General features: G+C 44.4%; 1 long non-coding RNA gene and 1 pseudogene across 1 annotated transcript in view; one reads left to right on the forward strand and one right to left on the reverse strand.

Annotated features, from left to right (window-relative positions):
- Positions 1–584: 584 nt before the first annotated feature.
- LOC111549642 overlaps positions 585–25,062 on the reverse strand; it is a 37,644-nt gene continuing 13,166 nt past the window's right edge. Inside the window, exons 2-3 of the long non-coding RNA XR_002733795.1 lie at positions 19,023–19,080; positions 585–806 (exon numbers count right to left, since the gene is read on the reverse strand). This is a non-coding gene — a long non-coding RNA (uncharacterized LOC111549642). The remainder of the gene's footprint in view (positions 807–19,022; positions 19,081–25,062) is intronic.
- On the forward strand, positions 5,215–9,923 carry LOC111549641 (annotated as a pseudogene).

Raw genomic sequence — 25,062 nt, forward strand, 5'->3', positions numbered from 1 at the left:
TTGCTGTCTTTCTCCCTCCATTAGAATGGAAGTTCCATGAAGGCTGCCATCTGGTCGGGGTATTTCCACATGCCCCCACCACTTAGTATGGTGGCTGTCACAGTGTGGGGGTGCCATAAATGTTTGATGGACACGTAAAGAAATGAGTGAACAGACCAGCAATCTGGCTGTCTTTCTGATTATGTACACATGGATGAATGGGGAAAATAGCAAGGTTTAGGGTAGGCGGTAGAGAGGAGAGAAGAAAGCAGAATGACACAAGTGGGGTGATTTTGTTTTGCAGTTTTTAATATTAAGTATTATTTGATGCCAGAGACAATACATGCACCAGGCATGGGGGGCCCCAACTGTCAAGGTGCTGCAAGTCCATGGAGGTATGAGACTGGGAAACAGGTGGCACACACTGGGAGCACGACCGTGTGTTCTGCAGGGATCTCTGAGGCTCATGGATGAGCATCATGATTCGCCTCTGGGTCAGGGAAAGCTAGACAATCCCTAGGAGGACTCGGCAAGAAGGAGAATCCAGAAGAGGCGCTCCTGGAATCAGGAAGAGCAGGTAAAGTTCCACAGCCTGGTGGGTTGGGGGAGCCCTGAGCAGTATGATAGAGCGTGAACCTAGAGGAAGGTGACAGGGAAGGGAGGGGACGGCAGACAGGCCTGTGGGGCCCAGATCATGAAGAGACTTGTTTGTTATACTAGCAAGTTTTAACTGTACGATGAAAGCAATGGGAACCAAGCAAGAGAGGTTCAAGCAGGCCGATGGCACAATCAGATGTTCATTTTATGAGGCTCTTTCTGGCAGCAGCCTGTAAAAAAGATTGGCATGGATGTGAGATTAGAGGCCAGGTGAGGCAAATATATCAAGATGTCCTAGGGATGGTCCAGGAACTCAGCACCAAATTGTTGTGAGACAATGCAAACCATGTGGCCTGGCTCTAGCCATGGGAGCCTAGGAAGCTGTTTTCACTTCCTTTCTCCCTGTGCCAAGTGAGGGGGTGGGTGCCATCTAGATCTGGTTTCCTAAAACCTTGGACTCCAGGAGAAGGCAAAGGTTTCATGCAATGACATCTTGAAACCCTGATTGGGCTTCATGTTCTGCCTTTTTTCACCATCCAGAGGGGTTCCTATAGGGATGATGGAGCCCCGATGAACTATTACCACAAGCCAGTGCTGAGGCATGGGCCAAGGACCTTGAGGTCCAACTAAAAGGGAGGATATTTGGGAGGCCCAGGTACCAGGTCAATCATGTTTTAAACGAAGTATCTAGGGCCTAAGCATCTGAGGGGTGGCCAGAGAGGGGACATTCAGGGTGTATAGACAAGGCAGCTGCATTTCAGCTGATTGGGGTTAGCATTCTCCAGGAGAATCAGCTGCATTTCAGCTGATTAGGGTACATCCTTCCCAGGAGAGGCCAAGGAAGACAGGGGAGATGTCAGGAATGGGTATCTGTAGCTACCCAAATGGACAATCTTCCGAGACTCTTGGTTTACTCCCAGATGCTTGGTAGCTTCCATGTGGCAGTGTCTACACAGCAGCAGAACTCTTGATAATTTTCCCTGAGCTCACCCACCCATGTGGCACTTGTTGAGAATTCCAGGAATGACAGAAAGGATAGAGTGGGGTCTCTCAGGGTATGTAAAAAATACCTGGAGCTGAGCAGTGGGTGAACTCTAGGGGTCTGGCTTCCAACAATGAGTCATAAAAACTGGGAGAAGGTCAAGATTCAAGATAGCCCTTGTTTCTCAAATGGTTTGTGCAAAGCTCCTGTGCTATGAGAGAACATTCTGCATTCAAGGAGTTTACAGATGTTCTGGGTGGCTGGAGTGAGAAGTACAAGGAGGTGGGTATATGAGTGAGGTTGAGAACAGAGGCCAAGTCAAACAGAACTTTGCAAATCATGTCAAATATTTGAACAAATGTCTGAAACAAGTGCCCATAACTGGCTTTTACAGGTTCCCTGTGGCTCTTTTTTTTTTTTTTTTTTTTTTTTCTTGAGACAGAGTCTCGCTCTGTCACCCAGGCTGGAGTGCAGTGGCCGGATCTCAGCTCATTGCAAGCTCTGCCTCCCGGGTTTACGCCATTCTCCTGCCTCAGCCTCCCCAGTAGCTGGGACTACAGGCGCCCGCCACCTCGCCCAGCTAGTTTTTTGTATTTTTTAGTAGAGACGGGGTTTCACCATGTTAGCCAGGATGGTCTCGATCTCCTGACCTCGTGATCCGCCTGTCTCGGCCTCCCAAAGTGCTGCGATTACAGGCTTGAGCCACCGCGCCCGGCCTCCTGTGGCTCTTGTTATACATGAGTGGCATGGAGATTTCAGTTAGAAGCTTAGAAGGGCTAGGGTTCAATGTGATGCTTTGATACATGTATATATTGTGGAATGACTATATTAAGCTAATTAACATATCTGCCACCTCACATACTTATCATCTTTCATAACGAGAACATTTAAAGTCTACTCTTTCAGCAATTTTGAAGTCTATAATATATTATTACTAACTATGGTCACCACACTGTGCCATGCTGAGACCGTCTTAAAATATCTTCCTCTTGTATAATTGAAACTTTGTACCCTTTGATCAACACTACTTACTCCCCACCCCACTGTACTCCTCAGCCTTTTGTAGCCACCGTTCTACTCTCTACTTCCAGAAATTCGACTTTTTTAGATTCCACATATAAGTGAGATCATGCTGTATGTGCTTTTCTGTGCCTGTTTTATTTCATTTAGCATTATATTATCCAGGTTCGCCCATGTTGTCACAAATGACAGAATTTCCTTCTTTTCAAAGACTGAATAGTATTCTATTGTGTATATTGTGTATACATACCACATATTCTTTATCCATTCACTAGTTGATAGACACTTAGATTGATTCCATGTCTTGGTTATTGTGAATGATACTGCAGTGAGAAGGAGAGTGCAGATATATCTTCAACAGACTGATTTCAATTTCTTTGGATATATACCCAGAAGTTGGACTACTGGGTCATCTGGTCATTCTAATTTCTGTTTTTTGAGAAAGCTCCATATTGTTTTCCATAATGGCTGTACTAATTTACATTTCCACAGTCAGTGTACAAGGGTTCCTTTTTTTTCCACATCCTCACCAACATTTCTTTTTTGTCTTTCTTATAATAGCCTGTTAGAAACAGGTGTGAAGTGATATCTCATTGAGGTTTTAATTTGCATTTCCCTGCTGTTGGCCATTTGTACGTCTCCTGTTGAGAAATGTCTGCTCAGGTCCTTTTCCCACTTAAAATATTGGATTGTCTTCTTGTTGTTGAGTTGTTTGAATTCCTTGTGTGTTTTTGATATTAACTCCTTAACAGATGAATTGTTTGCAAATATTTTCTCCCTGTTTATGGGTTGCCTCTTTATTCTGTTAGTTGGTTCCTTTGCTGTGTAGAAACTATTTAGTTTGTATTTCTGGTGCTACAGAAATACAGAGGTTCATAAGAAATGACTATGAACAATTATTTGCCAAAAAATTGGATTTTTTTGAAATCCAATCTAGATGAAATGGATACATTTCTAGACACATACAACCTACCAAACTGAATCATGAAGAAATAGAAAATCTGAATAGATCAATAATTAGTAAGGGGATTGAATCAGTAATAAAAAGCTCCCCATCAAAGAACAGCCTAAGAATAGATGGCTTTATAGCTGAATTCTACCTAATATTTAAAGAAGAAAAATATCAATTCTTCTCAAACTTTTCCAAAAAACTGAAGCAGAGGGAATACTTTCAAATTCATTTTTCAAGCCTGCCTTTACCCTGGTATTAAAGCCAGACAAGGACACTACAAGAAAATAAAATTACAGGCCAATATCCCTGATGAACATAGATGTAAAAATTGTCAACAAAATACTAGCAAATTGGATTCAACAGCACATAAAAGGATCATGATCACCATGGTCAAATGAGATTTACCCCTGGGGTGCAAAGATGGTTCAACATACACAAATCAATAAATGTGATACACCATATTAACAGAATGAAGGGCAAAAACCATCATCTCGATACAGAAAAAAAATTTTGATAAAATTCAACATCTTGGCCGGGTGCGGTGGCTCAAGCCTGTAATCCCAGCTCTTTGGGAGGCCGAGACGGGCGGATCACAAGGTCAGGAGTTCGAGAACATCCTGGCTAACACGGTGAAACCCCGTCTCTACTAAAAAATACAAAAAGCTAGCCGGGCGAGGTGGCTGGTGCCTGTAGTCCCAGCTACTCGGGAGGCTGAGGCAGGAGAATGGCATAAACCTGGGAGGCGGAGCTTGCAGTGAGCTGAGATCCGGCCACTGCACTCCAGCCCGGGTGACAGAGCGAGACTCCGTCTCAAAAAAAAAAAAAAAAAAAAAAAAAAATTCAACATCTTTTCATGATTAAAACTCTCAACAGAATAAATGTACCTCAACACAATAAAGGCCACATATGACAAGGCTATAGCTAACATCACACTCAATGGTGAAAAGCTGAGAGTTTTTCTTCTAAGCTCAGGAATAAGGCAAGGACGTCACTCCTGACACTTGTGTTCAACATAGTGCTAGAAGTTCTAGCCAGAGCAGTTAGGCAAGGAAAAGATACAAAAGGCATCCAAATAGGAAAGGAAGATGTAAAATTGCCTCTATTGGCTGGCAATCCGGTCTTACATAGAGAAAATCCTAAAGACTCTGCCAAAAATCATTAGAATTGATAAACAAATTTTTCAAAGTTTCAAGTACAAAATCAACATACAAAACTCAGTAGCGTTTCTATACACTAACAACAAATTTTCTTAAAAAACAATTAAGAGGGCCAGGAGCGGTGGCTAACACCTGTAATCCCAGCACTTTGGGAGGTCAAGGTGGGCAGATCACAAGGTCAAGAGTTTGAGACCAGCCTGGCCAACATAGTGAAACCCCATCTCTACTAAAAATACAAAAATTAGCCTGGCATGGTAGTGGTGCATGCTTGTAATCCCAGCTACTCAGGAGGCTGAGGCAAGAGAATTGCTTGAACCGGGGAGGTGGGAGTTGCAATGAGCCGAGATCACACCACTGAACTCCAGCCTGGGTGGCAGAGCAAGACTCCATCTCGGGCGGGGGACAAAAAAGCAATTAAGAAAATCCCGGCTGTCTGCTCCTCCCATTCAACAGACAGCTGCATCTTCTCGTGCAGCGCCAGCTGCATCCCTAAGACATCATGGTGAAGCTGAAGCCTGGAGTCAAATGGGTTTGGCTGTATTGGGTGTCTGGTCACCAGGGCTGCTTTTAACTCTGGCAAAGTGGATATTGTCGCCATCCAGGACCCCTTCATTGACCTCAACTACATGGTCTACATGTTCCAGTATGATTCCACCCATGGCGAATTCCACGGCACTGTCAAAGCTGAGAACAGGAAGCTTGTCATCAATAGAAATCCCATCACCATCATCTAGGAGCTGGATTCCACCAAAATCAAATGGGGTGATGCTGGTGCTGAGTATGTTGTGAAGTCCACTGGCGTCTTCACCATCATGGAGAAGGCTGGTGCTCATTTGCAGCGGGGAGCCAAAGGGGTCATCATCTCTGTCCCCTCTGCTGATGCCCCCTATCAGGCCTCTGAGCCCAAGCCAAGCCATCACATCCCCTGTGACTTGCAGGTATATGCCCAGATGGCCTGAAGTAACTGAAGAATCACAAAAGAAGTGCAAATGCCCTGCCTCGCCTTAACCAATGACATTCCACCACAAAAGAAGTGAAAATGGCTGGTCCTTGCCTTAAGCGATGATATTACCTTGTGAAGTTCCTTTTCCTGGCTCATCCTGGCTCAAAAAGCTCCCCCACTGAGCACCTTGTAACCCCCACTCCTGCCCACCAGAGAACAACCCCCCTTTGACTGTAAATTTTCCTTTACCTATCCAAATCCTATAAAACAGCCCCACCCTTATCTCCCTTCACTGACTCTCTTTTCAGACTCAGCCCGCCTGCACTCAGGTGATTAAAAAGGTTTATTGCTCACACAAAGTCTGTTTGGTGGTCTTTTCACACGGACGCGCATGACACCCCCATGTTCATGATGGGCCTGAACCATGAGAAGTAGGACAACAGCTCCAAGATAGCCAGCAATGCACCCTGTGCTGTCAACTTCTTAGCGCCCCAGGCCAAGGTCATCCATGACAACTTTGGTACTGTGGAGGGACTCATGACCACAGTCCACACCATCACTGCCACTCAGAAGACTGTGGATGACCCCTCCGGGAAACTGTGTTGTGATGGCTGCGGTGCTCTCCAGAACATTGTCCCTGCCTCTACTGGCACTGCCAAGTCTGTGGGCAAGGTCGTCCCTGAGCTGAATGGGAAGCTCACTGGCATGGCCTTCCGAGTCCCCAGTGACAACGTGTTGGTCATGAACCTGACCTGCTGTCTGGAAAAACCTGCCACATATGATGACATCAAGAAGGTGGTGAAGCAGCATCCGAGGGCCCCCCCAAGGGCAACCTGGGCTACCCTAAGTGTTTGGACGAACGGAGGCAAGATGGTGCACATCCGGGTTCTTCATCCCCCCTCCCAACTTTTCCCGTGCGCGCGAAAATGCAGCCGGCGCCCAGGAAGGTGCAGACCAACTGGGCATGCGCCAGGTGACGTCAATCCGAAGAGACCAAGATTTACCTGGTCGCACCTGCAGAACGCCCCTGACACGCCCACGCCCCACCTATTGCCCTCCCACTCCTAGAAAAGCCGCTCTCCGCCATTGAGCCATGCGGACTTCCCAGTTTCTCATTGCTGTCGGAACTGTCGGAACTCCGTCCGAGAGCTTGGGGGAGGGGAACTCTGCCGGCCTTCTTTGCCGGAGGCCGACAGACTTCTTCTCCACACCTTGGGTTACTAAAATAAACTTGCAGTTTTGCGCCTGACCTTTGCCTACTTGCTGGTTCTTTTGTGCTCGCTCTGGTGGTCTTAGAAAAACAAGACAGATGGTGCCGAACCCGGGAGGAGACCCCTCCTCAGGGCCCCCAGGGTCCGGGGAGCCTCCTCCTCCTCGTTCCACGCCGCCGACGGACCAGGACCTGAGACCCGCTTCACTCACTCTCACGGCCTCTCTGGGGTAAGTGCCCTTGTCTCCTCTTTACCACCCTCGGCCAAAATCCTGCACAGGTCCGAGGTCCATTTTGAGCCACCAAGTAGCTTGGGAGACCCTTGCAGGACGGAGACGTCCGCCTGAAGGTACTCTCCACTTTGGCTTCAAGAGCCTCCAGTCTGTCTCTGCTGGTTCCAAAGGAGGCTTTGAAGCCAGGCAGAGATCCACTTCCATTTCCATTGTGTCCATTGTGTCCCTTGGCCAAAATCCTGTGCAGGTCCGAGGTCCATTTGGAGCCACCATGTGGCTCAGAGACCCGTTCAGGACGGAGACGTCCGCCTGAAGGTAATCTCCACTTTGGCTCCATGAGCCTCCAGTTTGTCTCTGCTGGTTCCAAAGGACGCTTTGAAGCCAGGCAGAGATCCACTTCCATTTCCATTGTGTCCATTGTGTGTAAGTAAAGAGGAAACAAATGGGAAACCCCCAGTCCAAATTTCCAAAGAGCACCCCCTTAGGGTGCCTCCTAGCCAATTTAAAAACCTTACAGCTTGAACAAGACCTTAGGAGGAAGCAGTTAATTTTCCTTTCCACTGTGGCGTGATTGACCTCAGCAATTTCTGCCAGCAGCTAGGCAAGTGGTCTGAAATTTACATACAAGGCTTTTGGGCCTTAGGCTCTCGTCCCTATACTCCTTCTCTCCCCGCTCTCCCCACACCCTCCCTTCCTGCCCAGACTCCTCCTCCTCCCCCCATCCAGACTCCTCCTTCCTCCTCCTTATCTACTAGTAATCCACTCGGTCCCGTGCCTCCTTCGGGGCCCCCAACTGGCTGTCTTGAGTCCCCTATCTCTGCCCACACCCTCCTACAGTGTTAGCACCTTTGCGAGAGGTGGCTGGGGCGGAGGGGGTAGTCAGAGTACATGTCCCTTTTTCATTGGCCGATCTTTCCAAAATTGAGAAGCGTTTAGGTGATTTCTCAGCTAATCCTACCATATACATAAAGGAATTTAGATACCTTTGTCAGTCCTATGACTTAACTTGGCATGACCTCCAGGTTATCCTAACCTCTACCCTAAACTGACTGAGGTTCTAACCCAATATACCCAGTTAGATCTGGCCTCCCCCAGAGGGGCCACCATTTTGGCGTCTTATTTCATTTCTCAATCAGCTCCTGACATTCGTAAAAAACTTCAAAAGGTAGAGGATGGTCCTCAGACACCAATACAAGACCTGGTTAAATTAGCCTTTAAGGTCTATAACTCCAGAGAGGAGACGGCAAGCTTGCCTTAAACAGAAGGCCCAGCTCCTAGCAGCGGCTTTACAGCCCAGTCATAACCCCAGACCAGAGAGCACATACCCCACAGACTCCAAGGCCATGAAAGGAGCCTGCGTGCTATAAGTGCGGCAAGGCAGGACACTATGCCAACAGGTGTCCGCAAGGTCCCCGAGTCCCAACGCAGCCTTGCTATAAGTGCAAGGCATCGGGACATTAGGCCAGTGAATGTCCTAACCCTCGTCCACCTTGCCAGCAGGGAGGAAACTGGAAGTCTGATTGCCCCACCCTGAGAACAGGTGCCGCGCCTCTACGTGACCCCCTTTCCCAGGATCCTGGGAGCTCCTTCCAGCTCCTACATCTGGACAATGACAACTGAAGGTGCCGAGACTCGGGGACCCCCACCACCCTCGCCGAGCCGTGGGTAACTCTCCTGGTAGCGGGTAAGACCATTTTTTAATCAACAGCGAGGCTATCTATTCTGTTTTGCCGTCCTTCTCTGGACCTAGCCTTCCATCCAATATCTCTGTAGTAGGAGTAAGTGGAAAGCCATCCACTCCACGAAAAACTCCAATCCTTAATTGCTGCCTGGCCAACAAGTACTTTGCGCACTCATTCCTCATTCCCAACTAAAAAGGGCCCCTACCGAAAGCAATCAGTGGAAATCAGTTTGGCTTTCCCCCACTCGCCTCAAACTTACTAAATTTTCTTAACTATCTCATACGCCCCAACCTTGCCGGGACCTTCCTTCTGGGTTTTGCCCATATTCCAACAAATGCTTCCATTCCTCATTCCTATACTAATACTGTGCCTTATTTTATTTTTCATCCGTGCGTCCAAATACCAACCATGGGCCCCGACCTTAGCAACGCCCCTTAACAGCAGGAAGTAGCCAGACAGACCACAGCACCCCTTTATCACTATTATCAATAAAAGGTTGGACTGTTTGGACGAATGGAGGCAAGATGGTGCACATCCGGATTCTTCATCCCCCCCTCCCAACTTTTCCCGCGCGTGCGAAAATGCAGCCGGAGCCCGGGAAGGTGCAGACCAACTGGGCATGCGCCAGGTGACGTCAATCCGAAGAGACCAAGATTTACCTGGTCGCACCTGCGGAACGCCCCTGACACGCCCATGCCCCACCTATTGCCCTCCCACTCCTAGAAAAGCCGCTCTCCGCCATTGAGCCACGCGGCCTTCTCACAGCCCGGCGGACTTCCCAGCTTCCCAGTCCTGTCGGGATGTCGGGACTGTGGGAAGTCCGTCCGAGGGGCCCACGGGGGGACTCTGCCGGCCTCCTTCGCCGGAGGCCGACAGACTTCTCCCGCACACCTTAGGTTACCAAAATAAACTAGCAGTTTTGCTCCTGACCTGTGCCTACTTGCTGGTTCTTTTGTGCTCGCTCTGGTGGTCTTAGAAAAACAAGACACTAAGCACCAGGCTTGTCTCCTCCAACTTCAGCAGCGACACCCACTCCTCCATCTTTGATGCTGGGGCTGGCATTGCCCTCAATGACCACTTTGTCAAGCTTATTTCCGGGTATGACAATGAATTTGGCTACAGCAACAGGGTGGTGGACCTCATGGCCCACACGGCCTCCAAGGAGTAAGATCCCCAGACCACCAGCCCCAGTGACAGCATGAGAGGAAGAGAGAGGCCCTCACTGCTGGGGAGTTTCTGCTGCACTCAGTCCCCCACTACACTGAGAATCTTCCCGCCTCACAGTTTCCATGCAGATCTCCTGAAAAGGGAGGAGCCTAGGGAGCCCCACCTTGTCATGTACCACCAATAAAGTCCCCTGTGCTCAGAAAAAAAAAAAAAAAAAAAAATCCATTTACAATAAGATTGAAAAAAAAAGTTCATTTCTGCTCATGTTGTCAGCAGCTGTGGCACTGCTCTGCATGTCTTCTTGTTCCAGGATCCAGCTGTAAAGCAGACCCATCCTGAACACACTGTTTTGCGACCGAGGGAGAAGAGGGCCCGCAGACCCATGTGGTGCTTCTTCAAGCCACTGCTCACCAGGCGGCACAGATCACTTCTGCTTACATCCTGTTAGCCAAAGCAAGCCCCCTGTCCAGGCCTGAGGGAGTAGGGAAAGGACATACACCTCTCCCATAGGCAACAAAGGGAGGGTAACGGATAACTGGGCACAAGAATAGGATTTTCCCCACTCCCTGTTTTTAAATGTTAGCAACTGAATTAAAAGTGTCACAAGTGCTGGGCAGAGCCAAATAAAACACAAGAAACCACAAGCCATGGATGTACAACCTCTAATTTAAAAAGTCAGAAATGGAGTGCAAGCCTTGTTCTCTTCCTTGAAACACACACACTACCTCATAGTCTGCTGAGTTGAACAGTCCTCTCAAAAAGGAAAAGTGGTTACTTTGCCTTTAACATTATGGGTGAATCTATACCAGTTCCTAGTATAACCCAGCACCCCTGTTTTTCTAGAGGTGGTTTGTTTTTTTCCTTCTCTCTCTCTTCTTTTCTCATTTCCCTGGCTCCCTTAGCCTTTCAGAAATGCAAATATAACCATTCTCCTCCCCGTCACCCGACATTCCCTACAGGGCAAGTTTTTCTAACTGTATGCTCCAAGACAGATTTCTCCTTGAGAGCTGACGGTCGATTTGCAAACCAAAGCACACCCACCAAGGAACTTTCCCTTCCAAAGGTTGCCTCAGAACTTCCATCTTCCCAGGGTTGCCTCAGGACTTCCATCCACCAGGAGGGCAAATCGACAGCACACCCGCTTGGCCACTTTTTCAACTTACTTCTGCCCAGGAAGGTGCCAACTCAACACCACGCTAAGAGGGGGACCCCTGCCCTTGCTCATTTCCTCCCTTACCCTATAAAAATCCCTGCTTTCTGTTCCCAAAGTGAAGCAGCACATTTTAAAGTAGGACCCTTTGTGCCCCTTCCCCAAGCTAACTTTGGAATCAATTCGCTTTTTTTTTTTGTATCAGACCTTGCTCTTGTTAACTGGACTCCACATGCAGCGAGCAACTAACCTGCATTTTAGTTACACTGGTAATCACTACTTCCTTGTGTAGGTGCTCATAAATTCTCTTTAAACAATTTATTTGTAAATATGACCCAGAATCTAGGTCATTTGCTGTTCTGTAATCTCCAGAACTCACCTTCTATTTCTTGCACTTAAGACGTTTGCCTGGGTCCAGTGCTATGGCACCAGTTTTGCTCACTACAGTCCCACAGAGATCATTGATAGAACTAAGCAACACATTTGCAAGATCTCTTAGCACCCAAGGGTAAAATGTTTTCGGGCCAAGAAACTTGACACCACCTCCAATTGCATGAAGCTCTTTTACATTCCTTTAACAACTTTTTTATCCTGGACCCTATCATTGTCTTTAAGAACCATATGGGTAGAATCTGGAAGAAACTGCCATTCAAACCAGCATTAATTTTTGTTCAGAAAGAAGATGGTGAATTACTCAGGGTTCTCCAGAGGGACAGAACCAATAGGATACATACATATAGGATACATATACATATGTGTGTGTATATATATATATATATACACACACATATATGTGTATATATATACACATGCATCCTATACATATATATAGGATTGTATACGTTTGTGTATATATACACACATATATACATGTATCCTATTGGTTCTGTCCCTCTGGAGAACCTTGAGTAATTGTATACGTGTGTGTATATATATATGAGTTTATTAGGGAGAATTGGCTCACACAATTACTAAGGCAAAGTCCCACAGTAGGGCTTGCAAGCTGGGGAATGAGAAAAACAGGTAGTGTGTCTCAGTCCAAGCCCTAAGCCTCAAAACCAGGAAAGCTGACAGTGCAGCTCCCAGTCTGAGACTGAAGGGCTGAGAGCACCCCAGAGGCCACTGGTACAAGTCCCAGAGTGCAAAAGCTGAATAACCTGGAGTCAGATGCCCAAAGGCAGAAGGAGAAAAGACGGCCTGCTCTGGAATGGAGAGAGAAAGAGAAAGCCCCAGCAAGCTGCATGCCCCTTCTGCCTGCTTTCTTCTGCCTGCTTTGTTCTGCCGTGCTGGCAGCCGACCAGACAGTGCCCATCCACAATGAAGGCGGGTCTTCCTCTCCCAGTCCACTGACTCATATGTCAGTCTTCTCTAGAAACACCCTCACAGACACACCCAGGAAAAGTGCTTCACCAGCCATCTAGGCATCCCTCAATCCCATCAAGTCGACACCTAATATTAACCATCACAGAATTCATCTGGACAGTCAGCCCTTGGGTCACACTTCATGGGTCTTTTTGTTACACACATATGCCTGGAACAAGTGCCCAGTGTGCTCTTTGGAACAATTATAAAGTCGTCATTATTCTGGATGATGATTTTAGGTTTGGATGATAAACGTTTTGTTTTGGTCGTGTATGTTTTTGAATATGGTCAAGCCAGAGCTAAGTCTCTATAATTTTCTTGCTTTCCAGGAAGGAGTGAAATATTTCTTAACTCGGTAGGAATGTAGTGAATTACAGCGTTTGCTTATCCTTGCAGAGTGGAGAGTGTTTTTTGTGAGAGCAATTGTTTGCAAGAGCGGCCAGCCCAGAGGACTACAGAAGGACATTCAGGCAGAATATTCACCTCTCCCTAGAAGACAGCCTATAAAAGAGAACTGCGTTCAATGGACAGTTTCTGCCCTTCAAGTGGCATTATTGAAGTATAATGACCCCAAAGCCCTTGAGACTATTGTGTTCTGATGGGACTGTTGTACTGGGTGCCACAGGATGAGATCATAGGCCTGGAGTTAGGGCCGGGTTTCCTGGGGGAGTAGATGTCCCATCATTGGGCACCAGGGAGGAGCAGGTGTTGGGTAGGAAATAAGTGCAGGGAGACAGCCTGAGAATCCCTTCCCCTTTCTGGGTCTTGGGAGGGGTGGGGCTGGGATTCCAGGCAGAATAGACCTGATTTGAGGGCACTTAGGCTGTGTGCAGTTGTGCTGGCTCACACCACATGACAGGATAGGAGCCCTGTAGGAAGACAGTGCAGCTTTGTCCAACAGAGTGCGGCCAAGCTGTGCACCCTGCTGGAGGCTGCCCTTGCTGGGAGAAAGGCATGTCTTTTTTTTTCGACACAAAGGTACAACCTACTAACCAAACCCTTACCTGACGAGGACCTGCCCACCAAGTGGGATCTCTGTCTTCTAAGGTATCTGCCTGCCTTGTGGGTGGGGAGAGGGGACACATTTTTCTATTTTTTTCAGCCCAGAGAAGCTTTTTCTGCCCACAAAGACATATTCTGCATGCCAAGCCATCAGACTGCTTAAGGTGGGTTAACATTGTCATCACTGGGCATTTCTAAATCTGAGTCTGAGGATCCTGAAATTCACAACATCTTTTAATTGTTGTTAGTTATTCTCTGCCTTGTTCTTTCTTTCACTTTTTAAAAAGTAAAATAGAGATAGCATCTCGCTATGTTGCCCAGGCTGGTCTCGAACTCCCAGGCTCAAGCAATCCTCTCCCCTTGTTTTCCCAAAGTGTTGGGATTACAGGCATGAGCCACCTTGCCCAGCCCTTTCTTTCACTTTTGATTGTTTACTAAACACTCGTTAAAAGTCAGAGATTTACTGAGCTCCTACTGTCTACCAAAAATTGTTCTAGACCTTGGGGTTACATAGGTGGAGGTGTGAGTGGGGTGCAAAAATTCCTGCGCTTGTGCAGCTGGTATATTAGGGAGAGCATTGTGCTCTGGGGACTCAGGGAATGCTGTGTCCTGTGCTTAGGATGGAAGGCAAAGGGAAACCCAGCATCCCTCATCCCAGGTGGTGGCAGCAGCAGAGCTGGCTAGCTATGTCCTGCAGAGGGTCCGTCTCCTGAGTGTCATCAGCATCAGGGAATGATTTGGGGTGGTGAACAAGCATTCACAGCCCATCACCCAGGGGGAATCTCAGAAATATCTGAGGAACCCTTTGCAAGCGCTAAATTCTGCAGGGGTATTTAATGGGTGTGTGAAGTCTGCTCAGAGCAATTATATATGGCTTTGGTTCCCACTAACCAGCACTAATTCTGCCCTTTCCAGTCTGAAGATGGGTCTTCTTGACTGAGAATTGGGAAGTAAAGTACAATTTGAGGAGTTCTGCCTGTTTGTTTTGAGACAGAGTCTCACTCTGTTGCCCAGGCTGGAGTGCAGTGGCGTGATCTCGGCTCACTGCAACCTCTATCTCTCAGGTTCAAGCAATTCTCCTGCCTCAGCCTCCTGAGTAGCGGGGATTACAGGCGTACATCACCACACTCAGCTAATTTTTTTGTATTTTTAGTAGAGAAAGAATTTTGCTGTGTTGGCCAGGCTGGTCTTGAACTCCTGACCTAAGGTGATTCACCTGCCTCGGCCTCCCAAAATGCTGGGATTACAGCAGTGAGCCACCACACACAGCCTGAGTTCTGCCTTCTTGCTATCGTCTGTTAACAAAATACAATTAGCCCCAATTAGCCTCCCTTTCCTCTTGAACTGTCTTCTCATTGAGAGTCTCTTTTCCAAACACGTCTGAACCCTGCTTTCAGAATGGGTTCTGCCTGAGCCCTGGATGCCACCAACTTTGCAAAAGATGGCTCCTCTCAGGGTCCCTGTCACTTCCACTTCTGCAGAGCATGACCCCCGTGCTTAGGTGCAGGGTAGCAGTCCCTCTCATTTCTTTCTTTAAACTATGAAAGACGAAATTGTCAACATGAGGAAAATTTATCAGACACCCAGGGTCTAGGAGAAGGAAATTCCCAGCTATCCCCACTCGATCTTGCCTCTGTGCCAGCGTTGTCAAATGTGTCATCAGAAGGCCTGCTCATGCCTTTGAACCCCAAGGGCAGAGCCACCCACTTGTGGACAAGCAGGAAGAAAAGCCACAGCTCCACAGCTCAGCAGCAGACAGCCATGTGGTGAAATTCCATGCGCATCTTTGTGCCTGTTAGCTCCTGTCCCTTGTCCATCCACGCCAGCAGACCCCTTCTGGTTTCTAGCGTCTGTTCCTAGGCCCTCCCTCTACCTGTGTCTGCCCACTTTTACAATTCTCTTTCTAGATTTGACTCACTTGTGTCACCTAGTTTCTGCTCTTTGATTGACCTTGAACCCATATTTGTCTACTCCTGAGTCAATCTATTTTGCTTCCAGTCCCTGCGCCTAGACGTGCCCACTCCTGGAACTGCCTACCAGGGTCAGCCAGTTGCTGCTGCCTGGCTCTTGGCTTTCTATGCCTCCAGCCCCTGATTCTGCCTGCCAGTGAGCTGCATGTGGCTCTCTGCCCCAACCTAGCATGTGCACTGTGATTCTCAGGAGCGTGGCTTCCAGGCCTTACATCTGGCTGCACAACCTCATGTTCAGGCCACAGTCCCCCTTCCCTCTCTCTCCTTATCTTCTCCATTACTCTCTCTACTCATGGTTTGTGGATTCTCATGCAGGAGCTCTCATCTTCCATGGTCTCCTCCACTCCACTACCTCCCAGGTCTGTCTTTTGAGAAAGGAATGCTGTTCCATTGCTGCCATCCCACCTCCCTGGGCTCAGAGAACCAGCACAGTCACATGGGCTTTCCTGAGCTGTGATCTCAAGGTCACTTGTTTCAGTACCACCTCTGTAGACACCCAAGACTGCAAAGTTTTATTTTCCCTGGTTATTTTATTTCCTGTGACTTACTGGAGATTTCCTCCATTCTTCTTGTGGTTTCTATTTCTTTTCTTTTATCAGGCTCTAAAATTTCGCTGCCGTAGCCAGTGCATTGTTTTGTACATTCTTGGTTTTAAAAAAATGACAGAAATTCAATTCTAATAAGCACCAATGATAGAGAGGATTTGTGGGCTCCTGTAACCAAAACAAGAAGGGCAGAAACAGGGTTGGACATCAGTGGCCACCAGAACCAGAAGCTGGAGGCTCTCGGGACACTCTGTCCTCACCCTTTTTTCCTGCTTGCTGCAGGCAACTCTATGCTCTCTGGCTGGCTTTCCTCTCAGTGCTGGAGGCAGGGATGCCAGCAGTTCCCATCTCACATGTTCCCAGCTTTGCGTCCAGCAGGGCAGGGCTTGCTTCTTGGTTCAAAACACCTTTGAAAGCACCTGGTTAGGCCAAGCACAGTGGCTCACACCTGTAATCCCAGCACTTTGGGAGGCAGAGGTGGGCGGGTCACCTGAGGTGGGGAGTTCGAGACCAGCTTGACCAACATGGAGAAACCCCGTCTCTACTAAAAATACAAAATTAGCCAGGCGTGGTGGCACATGCCTGTGATCCCAGCTACTTGGGAGGCTGAGGCAGGAGAATTGCTTGAACCTGGGAGGCAGAGGTTGCAGTGAGCTGAGGTTGCACCATTGCACTCCAGCCTGGGCAACAAGAGCAAAACTCCATCTGAAGAAAAAAAAAAAGAAAAGAAAAGAAAGGGCCGGGTGCTGTGGCTGAAGCCTGTAATCCCAGCACTTTGGGAGGCCGAGACGGGTGGATCACGAGGTCAGGAGATCGAGACCATCCTGGCCTACGTGGTGAAACCCCGTCTCTATTAAAAAATACAAAAAACTAGCCGGGCGAGATGGCGGGCGCCTGTAGTCCCAGCTACTCGGGAGGCTGAGGCAGGAGAATGGTGTAAACCCGGGAGGCGGAGCTTGCAGTGAGCCGAGATCGCGCCACTGCACTTCAGCCTGGGCCACAGAGCGAGACTCCGTCTCAAAAAAAAAAAAAAAGAAAAAAAGAAAAGAAAAGAAAGAAAGAAAACACCTGGTTAGTATCTTGGAGTATTAGGTCATCTCACAGTCCAGGGGAAAATGAGAGAAGCCCTTATAGAGCCTCATCACTGGGGGGATGTTCCTAAGTGAAAGGATGTCCATGCCAGAAAGAAGGGGTCTTGGCAGATAATAAACGTCCACTGCAGACCAAGACTAAATACATCCTCGCTCTGACCATCTCTCATCTCTTCCCCTCTAAGCGCTCTTCCCCAAGTTAGGAGACGTCTTCTATTCCAGAAGTCTTTCTGTTTGGCAACTTGGTTATGGAGAATGTGACCCCAGTATACTAAGTTTTCTTGGGTAAAATGTGGAAGGAATAGATATTGACAACAACGGTGGTGAAAAGAGAGAGGGAGAGGAGGAGCAGATTACGTTGTAGTTTTCACACGCAGCTCAGCAGATCGACACCAAGTCTCTAGCAGCATTTTCATTGACATAAGCTAACTCAAGCACATCTTTGGGCTTTCATTGTAACTTTGAGTGGATACCTGTTATAGAGACAGGTGGTTAGTGCTAGAGCAATGGTTTTCAGAGTTTCAGATGCAGCAGAACACCCTTCATTTATCACAAAGAAAATAGTATGAACTTTAATATGTAGAACAGATCAGACCATATATGCTGTAATTGAAGTTTCTCTTCTGCTACCCTCCACAGGAACCTAAGCTCCACAGGACTCAATGAAAAGGCAACTGTAATAGAAGAGACAGGTAAGTTATATTCTCTGTTTACTTTGTTTATGTCCGAATTTACTTTGAAATGCTTCAGCATTGGCAGTGTGATTTGCTTGTATATGTTATTTAGATGTAATCTGCACCCAAGGGATGATCACTTGCTGTAATTGGGAATGCGTACTCCAGGGATGGTTAGTTAATATTTACCAAAGTAGCAGACAACACAGAAAATAGAGCCAAGTGAAAGGGGAAACCCCTTATAAAATCATCAGATCTTATGAGACGTATTTACTACCACGAGAACAGTATGGTGGAACCACCCCATGATTCAGTTATCTCCCACCACGTCCCTCCCACAACATGTGGGAATTATGGGAGCTGCAATTCAAGATGAGATTTGGGTGGGGACACAGCCAAACCATATCACCCGATAACAAGGTTAAGCAGGGGGAAGAGCCAATATCCTCACCTACTCAAGGTTGAATCCAACTTTTGTGAGGCCTGAGACTTACATACCTTCAGGGTCTTCTCTCAAAAAGAAGTATTAAAAATTATAAACACAAAATTAGCGATGAAAATGAATACAGAATGAGAAAAAAATGACTTCAATTTTTTTTTTTTTTTTTTTTTGAGATGGAGTCTCGCTTTGTCTCCCAGGCTGGAGTGCAATGGCGTGATCTCAGCTCACTGCAACCTCTGCCTCCAGGGTTCAAGCGATTCACCTGCCTTAGCCTCCTGAGTAGCTGGAATTATAGGCATGCACCACCATGCCTGGATAATTTTTGTATTTTTAGTAGAGACGGGGTTTCACCATGTTGGCGGCTGATCTTGAACTCCTCACCTCAGGTGATTCACCTGCTGTGCCCTCCCAAAGTGCTGGGATTACAGGCGTGAGCCACTGTGCCCGGCCAATGACTTCAAATATTGAAAAGTTTACAAATACCACAAAAATCCCCCAAATGACATAATATTTCTATTAATTAATGGTTGATATGGCTGGGTAATGCATTTTCTTACTTTTTTTTTTTTGAGATGGGAGTCTCGCTCTGAACCCCAGGCTGGAGTGCAGTGGCGCGATCTCGGCTCACTGCAAGCTCCGCCTCCCGGGTTTACGCCATTCTCCTGCCTCAGCCTCCCGAGTAGCTGGGACTACAGGCGCCCGCCACCACGCCCACCTAATTTTTTTGGTATTTTTAGTAGAGATGGGGTTTCACCATGTTAGCCAGGATGTTCTCAATCTCCTGACCTCATGATCCGCCCGCCTCGGCCTCCCAAAGTGCTGGGATTACAGGCGTGAGCCACCGCGCCAGGCTCATTTTCTTACTTTTTTGCTGCATCCTCCTTGATGGTCTCTTCATGTCACCACCATGTTGTAATACTTTCTATAGAGAGAATAAAATAATTTAGTGCTTCCTCTAACTTGGTTGATCAAAATTTTTTCCATGTTAATTTTTAAGATTCATAAAACATGCAACTTCAATAGACAAGTTCACTCTTTGTAGTTCTTCCACAAGGTTGTGCACTATAAACAGAAAAATTCTGATGAATTTAGTTTTGCATAATATCTTCACAAAAGAAAACATCACGGAGTGTTTATAATTGTATACACTGCACATAAAGCACACTCCTGACAGAATGTCCTTTACTAGAAATGGATGAGAACAGAATCCTCCACTTAGAAGTGTTTACGTCTTGATGGAAAGACACTTCCAGAGATTAGTTTCTGGCTTCGTACAATTAAAACCTTGTTTCTTCCCCTCTCCCTGTAAGGATCCAGTGCTGGGTGCCATAGCACAGGTTCACGTTCATAGGTGCTCTGGTTCTGTATCTTCCTGTTATATCACTCGGTAGGTTTGCCCCGTGGGTGGTAAGAATATTCCTGCACAGGACAGCTAGGAATAAGTTAACTATACATGGAAATGTCTGCAAACCACATAAATACCTCCCACTAAACCTCAGCTAAATGTATCACCAACTCAACTTTCCTTAACTAGATCCCCCAAATGCTTACAGTCACTCCCCACCACCTGAAAGGGGAGACTGGCTGAAAGTAATTCATAATGGAAAGAGAGAGTGCCTTATTCCATTGTGGTTCAAATCTGTCCTTTGCAAAATTTATAAAACCATCTACCATGTAAATAGATGGCTGGGGACCCTCCCAGGGCCTTGGAAGTGGTCCATCACATGAGAGCTCTGATATTTAGCTTCGTTTGTTTCATAATACAATGCCTCTCCACCAAACTATAGAGGGTCACCAATATTTACCTTGGGAACAGCCAGTTGAATTTAGGTGGGTTTGCAACAAAGGGAATAAATGAAAGACAGGCTTTTTCTATTTATAAGCTTCTGCCTATAATCATCAGCAAAACAGTCACACATAAAATAACTGCCAAAAACTTAACAAAACTACAAGGCCAAAAGTGCAACTTAATGTAGTAGAAACGAAGTACAAATTACAACAAAGGGCAGGTGAATAAGGAGGTTTTCTGGAAAAGGTGAGTTTGAAATAGCTTTTGTATGGAGTAAGGCATAGAAAGAAAGGGGAAAATGCATTTGAGGAAGGCCTGAAAGGTCTGAATACACTGAAGAACATCAAATTGTATACAGGGATCAGCCAAAAATTGACTGGAAAGGAGTGTTCATGAAAAACAGCATAAAATTAAATTTTAATAAGACTGTTTATGATCAGAACGAAGTAACTAGTGCACATCTAGTCCACCAAGTGTCAGCAACTAGAAAATTAAACAAAAATATTAATATCTGAAATAGTTATTTTCGGTTATTGAACAACAGGCATTTCAGGCATGAGATCTCAGAGAGAAGAGAAACAAGTGAGGTGAACCCTACCATAGCCCTAGCCTTTTATGTCAATGCATTTTCTGGACCAGTTGCAGGAAAGGGGAATTCAATCAGTGTATGACTCAAAAAGTCAGACACTGGAGTTCAGGAAGGCTGAGGCATCTGGATGGAACTTGTGAGACACAGTAGCAGAATGAAAGAGCAACACAGAATAAGTTCCAGAAATCTGCAGAGGATCCTCTTGAATCTTTGGCTAAATAATAAGATGCACATGTTTAAGGTGAAACTCCATAAACCCTGGAAAATAATAATGATTAAGGAAAGATAAATTACGGAGAACTATAAACTGAGCAACTACCAGAGCTTGCACAGGACTGGGAGATATTTGAGTTCAGCTCAGCCAGAATGGAAAGACCTCATTGAGTACTTGCTGCATTCAGGTGAAATCCTGGAAAGAGTATGTCTTACTAGTAGGGCTAAACTAGTCCTAGAGCAAAAGATACTCTAGACTCTTTCTGAAAAAGCCTCAAAGGGATAAAGCTGATCTGAAATTAATTTAATCTATTGCAAGAGCAAAAATCAATAATTTGTAAAGAAACACAAGAAAGTTTAGGCTAACAATGGAATATTCACAATAGCCAGAATCCAGTCAAAATTATTAGACATGCCATAAACAAGAAATGTAACCCATAACGAAAGGGAAAATCAGACAATAGAAGCAGATCTAGAAATGACAAAGATGGAATTAGCAAACAAGGACGTTAAAACAACCATTATAGATTTGTTCAAGCAATTAAGGGAAAACACGAACATAATAAATAAGTAAATGGAAATCATTAAAAGAAACAGGCCAGGTGCAGTGGCTCATGCCTGTAATCCCAGAACTTTGGGAGGCCGAGGCAGGTGGATCACCTGAGGTCAGGCGTTCAAGACCAGCCTGGCCAACATAGTAAAACCCCGTCTCTACTAAAAATAGAAAAAAATAGCCAGGTATGGTGGCGGGTGCCTATAATCCCAGCTACTTGGGAGACTGAGGCAGAAGAATCGCTTGAACCTGGGAGGCGGAGGTTGCAGTGAGCCAAGATCACACCATTGCACTCCGGCCTGGGCAACAACATCTCAAAAAACAAAAACAAAAACAAAAACAACAGAAAAAGAAACAAATCAGCCATCTAAAGCTAAAAAAAACCCCAATATCTAAAACAAAAAGCCCACTAGGCAGATTTAAAGGCAGATTCTACATTATAGAAGAAAAAAATTAATAAAAGGCATATTATATCAACCCTAGAACAAACTATTAAAAAAGTTATAGCTAAGAAGACAATAGTGAAAATAAAATGAAATAATAAATTTTTTAATTCAAAAAAGGGAGAGAGAAAGGAAAACAAAAGCAAAGAAAAAATGAAACCGATAAGTCAATAGTTAATTGATTTAACACAGCCACATTAAGAATTGTATTAGGTAAAATGGACCAAAATCATCTATTAAAAGATACTATTATACTTGGTAGAAAAGTATAATAGGACCAAAATCATGTATTAAGAGATACTATTATACCTGGGAGAAAAGCAACATCCAACTATTTGTTTTCTACAAGGCTTAGTTTTTTAATACAAAGATACATATAGGTAAAAGTTAAAGAACAGAAGAAGATATACCAGGCAAATATTAATTATAAAGCTAGAGTGGCTACTTTGATATCAGACAAAGTAGACTTCATGATAAGAAATATTTCCAGATTAAAGGGAAATATTTCATCATAAAGAAGAGTCAATTGATCAAGAATATTTACAATAGTCAATGTATGTGCACCTAATAACAAAGTTTGAAAATACACGAAGAAAAAAACTGACAGAACTGAAAGAAAAAACACACAAATACAAAAGTATAGTCTGAGATTTTTAATACCCCTCTCTCAGTAGTTGATAGAACAAAAGGGCACAAAAGTTAGAAAGTATATGGAGGTCTTGAACAACACCATCAAACAATCAAACTTAATTGATATTTATGGAATACTCCACACAGCCAACTATGAAACACACACTCCTTGTAAGTGAAAATAGAACATTTATCTTAGAGGACACAGAGGGCACATAATTGGCCATAAAATATGTTTCAATAAATTTAAAGATATTCAAACCCTATACAGAGTATGTTCTCTGACCAGACCACAATGGAACTACATTAAAAAACAAGAAGAAAAAATCTATAAAATCCACAAATATTTGAAAATTAATCAATGAACTTTAAAATAACCTATGGATAAGGTCAGAAAATATTTTGGGAAATTAGAAAATACATTGAACTAAATAGATTGGATAGATATAGATAGATAGATAGATAGATAGATAGATAGATAGATAGATAGATAGATAGATAGAAAGAAAGAAAGAAATATGTGGATACAGTTAAAGAAGTATCTAGACAGAAATTAACAACTTTAATGCTTACATTAGAAGAAAAAAGTTTAAAAATCAATGCTCTAAGCTTCTACCTTATGAAACTGGAAAAAAACAGCAAAATAAACTTCAGTAAATAGACGAAAGGAAATAACAAACATAAAAAAGGAAATTAGTACAATAGAAAATATGCAAATAGCAAAGAAAACTGATAAATCCAAACGTTCATTCTTTGAAAAAAAAATTCAATGAAGAAAATAAACTTCTAGTGGGCAAAGGATATGAACAGACTCTTCTTAAAAGAAGACCTTTATGTGGCAAAAAAAAAAATATTTAAAAAGTTCAACATCACTGATCATTAGAGAAATGCAAATCAAAACCACAATGCGATACCATCTCATGCCAGTCAGAATGGTGATTATTAAAAAGTCAAGAAACAATAGATGCTGGTGAGGCTGTGGAGAAATAGGAATGCTTTTACCCTGTTGGGAACACAAATTACTTAAAACATTGTGGAAGACAGTGTGACAATTCCTGAAGGATCTAGAACCAGAAATACCATTTGACCCAGCAATCCCATTACTGGGTATATACCCAAAGGAATACCAATCATTCTACTATAAAGACACATGTACACATGTTTATTGCAGCACTATTTACAATAGCAAAGACATGGAACCAACCAACCCAAATGCCCATCAGTGATAGACTGGATAAAGAAAATGTGGTACATATACACTATGGAATACTATGAAGTGATAAAAAGGAATGAGATTAATGTCCTTTGCAGGGACATGGATGAAACTGGAAGCCATCATCCTCAGTAAAACTAACACAGGAACAGAAAAGCAAACACCGCACGTTCTCACTCATAAGTGGGAGTTGAACAATGAGAACACATGGACACAGGAAGGAGAACAATACTCACTGAGGCCAGTCGGGGGGATGGGGGGCAAGGGGAGGGAGAGCATTAGGACAAATAGCTTATGCATAAGGGGCTTAAAACCTAGATGACGGGTTGACAGGTGAAGCAAACCACCCTGGTACACATATACCTATGTAACAAACCTACGTGTTCTGCACTTGTATCCCAGAACTTAAAGTAAAATTTAAAAAATTTTAAAAAAGAAAGTAAAAACTATCTTCTGCTTTTTGTAGTCCCTCTCCCAGCACGCTCCCAACACTATGACAGTCATCAATTCCAACCTAATGTTTGATGAATGAAAAAATCCTCAAAATAAGCTTTGTTTTCCATTAAAGAGAAAACAATCCCTAAAAATAAAAAATAAACTACCAGCAAGACAGATAAAGAAAAAAAAGGAAAAACACAAATATAAATATTAATAATAAAAGAAGGGACAGCATTATAAGTCTTATAGACATTAAAAAATAAAAAGGGGATATTATGAACCACTTATGCCAACCAATTAAAAAGTTTAGTTGAAATGGATAATTCCTTTGAAAACATGCATAACTGAAATTGACACAAGAAGAAATAGAAAATCTCATCAATTCTATGTTAAGCCTAAATAAATTGGATTTATAACTTAAACTCTTCTGACAAAGTGGACTCTGGGCCTAGATATTAATGAATTCTATCAAACATCTAAAAAGGAAATAATACTAGTCTTAAGCAAAATCTTTCAGAAAATAGAGGGGGAAGAAATACTTCCTAACTCATTTTATGAAGTCACCATTATTCTAATAACAAAACCAGACAAAGACATTAAAACTATAGTCTAATTCCTTATGAACATAGCATAGATAAATAAAAAAATTCTTAACAAACTATTAGCAACTAGAATCCAGAAATATAATTAAAATGATAATACATCATGACTGAATGGAGTTTATTCCAGACATGCAAGGTTATTTAACATTTGAAAATCAATCATTGTCATTCATCACATTAACAGAATAAAAAAGAAAAATCCTATGATCATTTACAACAATGCAGAAAAATCATCTGATGAAATTCAGTGCCTTGTTACGATTTTTAAAACTCAGTAAACTAGGAATAAAAGACAACTATCTTAACCTAATAAAGGAAAAATTGAAAAATCTGAGCAAATACTGTAAATTAATATTGAAAGACTCAACATTTTCCCATTAATACTGAGATCCAGGCAAGAATGTTTGTTTTTTCTCTTCTATTCAACATTATAT

This window comes from Piliocolobus tephrosceles, chromosome 1, assembly GCF_002776525.5.
Source record: "Piliocolobus tephrosceles isolate RC106 chromosome 1, ASM277652v3, whole genome shotgun sequence".
Classification (NCBI taxonomy): Eukaryota; Metazoa; Chordata; class Mammalia; order Primates; family Cercopithecidae; genus Piliocolobus; species Piliocolobus tephrosceles.